Genomic DNA, 5,729 nt, shown 5'->3' with positions numbered 1-5,729 from the left:
AGTTCTAGAGATTAGCAAGAACATACAAACAAACAATTCATAAATATACTTCTCAGATATAATTATTTTGTTGATGTGTTTTCCAGACACATGATTTCATTCTTCTTCATACAAGGATCTAGTTTATTCAATTACCCATATAACTAATAGACTGAATTACTTTTTGTCCAAAACCTCACGTTACGAACTTAAAACAATATCTCACAAGTAAAAGGAAAACCAGGTTTCGCGGTACTAAATTCGGCTTAAGCTTTTGTCTTTTACTATAAAAGTGCTGGAATGGAGTCATTTTATCACGTCGCTATTAAACTAGATAGGCAGTAGCATTCTATTAGCTCTGCAGTAACATACATACACATTAGTGGAAGTTATGTCATGCTTTAATATGAAGGTAAGGTGGTGTTTATACTGGCTGTGATGTGCATTTTATTTTTAATATAATTTTCAATGGCAACATTTCTGGGTCATAATATTGTTGTATTAGGCAAATATTATAATCTGTATTTTGGTTATTGTATAGTCTGTATGGTATCACTGTAAACTGCAATTGTCTTTGCCCTCCTCCTGTCTCTGTGGTTCGTGGTGTAATGTCGTGTGCGCACAATATTGTAGTTTGTAATAAAGTATTATAAAAATAAAGATAATTTATCAGCATCCACAAGTTGTGTTTCAATAACAACTCAAACATTCATTTATTCAATTAGACTACTATTTAGTAGCAATATACAATTATTTCAACAAATATGTCTAGATAAAAGACATGTATCAGGGCTGACCTGAGGTAGAGACGTGTAGTGTCTATACACACGAAATTGTCTGACTAGTGTGATACAAGACGAAGAATAGGTCTTCTGTTTAATCAAAATATACTATTATGAAATAAATGAATCGAAACTAGCTTGTTACATTTACTATTTTATGAAATAATCTTAAGTTTGACGAAACTTATCAACTTTTATTTGTTAAACTGTAGATCATACAGTATAAAGAATTAATCTCTCAAAATAAACATCTATTACAAGTACCTACAGTGCAATAAGCCATCGTTTGTTATATAAATAGATCTGTATGTATTTATGCTGTTAAAAACAGCTGATTATAGTATGTGTTAATTATGCTTTTAAAAAAAATTGCAATGTTAAATTAAACACAAAGAGTAGTATACACCCACCCTTACCTCACATTTTCCGTTCTCAAGTACCGTAATTCTCTTTTGATGAAAACAAAGGATGGGAACTTTTGTTTCTTCCGATTGCGGGTAGTTTTAAACTCGAGACTTTAACATAGTTTGTAAAATATAATATTTCTAAAGCGCTTCCTTGTTCTCGGTATTTTTATTGAGTACAATTAGTAAGTTTAGTTGGAAAAGTTCAAATCACTGTTGTGATTGCTTGTCGCTTCCTGATATGGATATGTTAACGGAAATGTACATGTAATCCGGCATTGTATAAAATTCCTAGGAAATGTATGTAATTCCTAAAATCGCACGGCAATGTGTGAAATAAATTATTTTATACACATTTCCTAGGAAATCTATACATTTCCTAAATAGATTGCTATTTAGGAAATGTAAAACATCTAAGATATTGGAAGGTACGCGGGACGTGGGGTATGTACGTCGCAGTCGGATTGTATAATCCGCCGTATTACAAACTGCCGGCATTTTGTAATATGCCGAAAATTCGTAATCAGAAATTTTTGGTTTGGATAAGGGGGTGGGTTATGTTAAGTTCGTGTTTTTTAAAACTACACAGAAATACGAAGTGGGGCTCCGTCGGCTCGCGACCGTCTTTTTGTAGAATTTTGGAAAAAGACGAATTTCGGCATATTACAAAATGCCGGCCGTTTGTAAAACGGCGCGGCGGATTATACAATCCGACTGCGACATGTACACGGAGACAGCGGGACGAGGGGACTGATTACTTACCAAATGAAAATTTGATTTGATTGAATATAAGTTGATTTAAGAAATGGTAAATAGTAAGATAATAATATGAACATATTTTTATTATTTTACGGTAAGATTGTCCCCGATTGTCTCAATAAGTGATTTAATAAAAAAAAATAACAACGTGTTTTATTACAGAAATCATTTACTTTATACATTTCCTAATACGATATTGGCATTTTATACAATTCCGAGGAAGATTATACATTTCCTAGGATATCTATGCATGAAACAGTTTATTAAACAATATTTTATACATTTCCTAAATGGTATCGGAATTGTACACACTTCCTAGCTAGCCTAGCACTTGCACGCCTCATAAGCGAAGCGTTGAGGTGGGTACTACTGTCACTTCGCGCAAAACATCTGATTTTTCAAACTTAAAATGTCTTTATGTATCATACATTGCACTTGTAAGATAATACATACACACACATATTAAGAAAAAACACTAATTTTAACGTTCATGATATTTTTGATGTCATTTTTGTTATTTAAACTAGTTAAAAAACAGTTTAAAAAAGTTCTGTCTTGGACGTCCGTGTGTCTGTATGTGCGGATCCTTTTTCTTGTTAACACGATAGCGACCGAAATACTTTACTAATCGAGTCTTTTTTTTTCTCTTACGCTTGAGTATGCTCAGGAATAGAACCCTTTCATTTTTCAGGGTCTGATGTGATGTGGTTTAATTGTTATTAAATAAACAAAAATAATAATTAATAAATATTTATTAAAAAAAAATTATGAGGCGTGCACTTTTGGATTTTCCAAATTATCTTGGAATTATTATGGATTATTATGGATATTCCTTGATTTCATACATTTCCGGTAACAGATACAAGAATAAAGGATTTTTCTTTACTCTACTTGACGTAAGGTGAAACTTCTGGTATAATGGAAGACGCTGTGAAAGTTCCTGATGATGATTGTGCTGATCTTTTACAGGAGATTTGTTGAAGTTTCATATTATTAGGTAGATAGAGAGATAAGCCAAATATAATGAAGTACCACTAAAGTATCAAACAAAACGTGTTTGTTAGATATTAACATATTCTTCAATTATTTATTTGCTTCACAATTCATCATAACCACGTATTTCATATATAACACTGAAAAATATTACCCAGAAAGTTTTAACAATTAAATCCGCTACACAAAAACCCATTAAAACTCGCTTAAAAATCAACACAGGTTCCTCGCCATCAAAAATAATTATTCCAACTATCTCCTCGGGAATAATTGCATAATCCACGTTAATGAAATGAAAACACTAATTCCGGTGCAGGCGCAAGGTGCATGCATAAGTGACTGACTGAGGTCTACGCGCACTGTGGGAAATCCATACAATACTAGCGGCCCGCCCCGGCTTCGCCCGTGGTACATATGAAAAATAGATGTTGGCCGATTCTCATACTTACCCGATATGCACAGAAAATTTCATGAGAATCGGTCCACCCGTTTCGGAGGAGTATGCAGACTAACATTGTGACACGAGAATTTTATATATAAGAGATAATATTATAAAGTTGAAGAGTGCGTTTGTTTGAACGCGCTAATCTCAGGAACTACTTGTCCGATTTTAAAAATTATTTCGGTTAAAGGTAGCCCATTTATTGAGGAAGGCTATATATCATCACGCTATTTCCAACAGAAGCAGAGTACTGCGGGTAAAACCGCGGGACACAGCTTGGATAGCTGAAATAATTTTTCAAATCGGACCAGTAAGTCTTGACATTAGCGTGTTCAAACAAACAAACAAACTCTTCAGCTTTATAATATTAGTATAGATTATTCTATGTATTTACAGCAGTGCGTCTAGACCCCACAGTACCTATGTAAGATGAAAGCTTCTTACCAAAGCAAAGTCTCAGAGACTCGTAATCATTTCGACCCTTAGCTGAACCAAGCGTACCTTCTACCATGTTAAACCTAACGATAATCCGGAAGTTTTGCTGTACATTACGCTGTTTGTATGAGATTTTATTTTGCAGTTGTGAATGTATGCAGCGATGATGCGAAATATTTATTGATACATTAATTTACCTACAATATTTTTTCTGGATAATGAAGAAACGTCGAAATAGAGTTGAATAAAATTTGACATGGAGATAGTTAAAACTTGCTATATATGTATAAGATAATATAGGTACTTATAATTGTTTTATCCCTGTCTGTATTAGCCACATAATAGAATGAAAACATAATGATTTAACCAGGACTGGAAGTAGGAAACTTCGCGCATTGTTTTCTCACTAATTAGACCGAATTTAGGAGGACGTACACTGTCTCAATTATATCTGCTTTCTAATTTATTAATGTTTCAATACTAAAGTATATATTTTTAGAAAAGATTTTAGAATTCCTTATGAAAAAAAACTGTTTTTCCGCTCTACACGATACATACAAATGGTATTATTATTCACATATTTTTACACAATTAAGATCCAGTGATAAATAATACTTAAATAGGTTCAAGTTTTAGTTAAATTAAAAACTAATATAAAACTAAACATGGCCGCCCATTACTTCACTATTTCTATGGAGGATAATTTCGAAGTTTTCATAACATCATGCACTCTAGTTTGATGGATCACCCTTATAGTTAATACGACGATTATAACAAATCAACTATCGTACATTGCTTCTTTTATATGAAGTAAATTTAACGATCTGTTAATGTTTCATACATTCGCAGCAATGTAAGTGGAAATGTTGTAAATTCCCGCTCTTCAGAGGTATTGGTTCTTGAAGGATACTCAAAAGTAATAACTCTTATACTGTTCTGATACAGATAAAGTTTATGAACTTCTTATGGATAAGACAGCACTTAGTTTATGTTTTTGTTTAGATAAAAGAAAATATAGTAATTTAGTAGATGTAATGATTAATAAATGCAATTGATTCTATTATTTTACATCTTTTTGGAAACAATAAATAATATGATGAGATACTTGATATTGAAAAATGCGCCTCAAATCAAAAGCTTTAGGAATACATGATCAATAAATACAATATTAAACAATGATATTATGATAATTATGTAAGTTATTCAACAAAAATACGTTCTACACAGAAAATTAAATCTTACATATTATACTAGCTGTGCTCCGCGGTTTTACCCGCAGTGCTCCGCTCCTTTTGGACTTAGCGTGATGGCCAACCTTCATCGATAATTAATGGGCTATCTAACACCGAATGAATTCTTCAAATCAGACCAGTAGTTCCTGAGATTAGCGCGTTCAAACATACAAACATAAAAGACTCTTCAACTTTATAACATTAGTACCTATAGATTACACTCGTATGATGTGATATTTTAACCGTAAGTACACAGTACGATGTAAAATATTTATCTTACATTAAAGCCAAGCAAAGCTCGCAGAGAAGTTATAAAAGTTTCTAAAGTTAAATTTGTTTTATTAAGACGAATATAGCATTGACTGTTTAAAGTAAATGTTTTATTTTACACCATAAAGAACACAAAATTTGTGGGAATTTCCCATTTGATGGGAATTGGGAACAAGAATGTAATAAATGTAAAAATTCGTATGGATAAAACGAGAGTCTGTTACACCAGACAAACTATTAACATGCTAAATTTTATTACAAACTAGCTTTCCGCCCGCGGCTTCGCCCGCGCAGTCAAAGAAAAACCCGCATAGTTCCCGTTCCCGTAGGATTTCCGTGATTAAAACCTATCCTATGTCCCGGGGTAAAAAGTAGCATATTATGTCCTTTCTCGGGTATCAAAATATCTCTATACCAAATTTCATGCAAATTG

The sequence above is a fragment of the Colias philodice genome, chromosome 3 (genome assembly GCF_061535455.1).
Source record: "Colias philodice isolate Cphi_HAF_F1 chromosome 3, ilColPhil1 Martin Lab GWU primary, whole genome shotgun sequence".
NCBI lineage: Eukaryota > Metazoa > Arthropoda > Insecta > Lepidoptera > Pieridae > Colias > Colias philodice.
Note: the sequence above shows the minus strand (reverse complement) of the source record.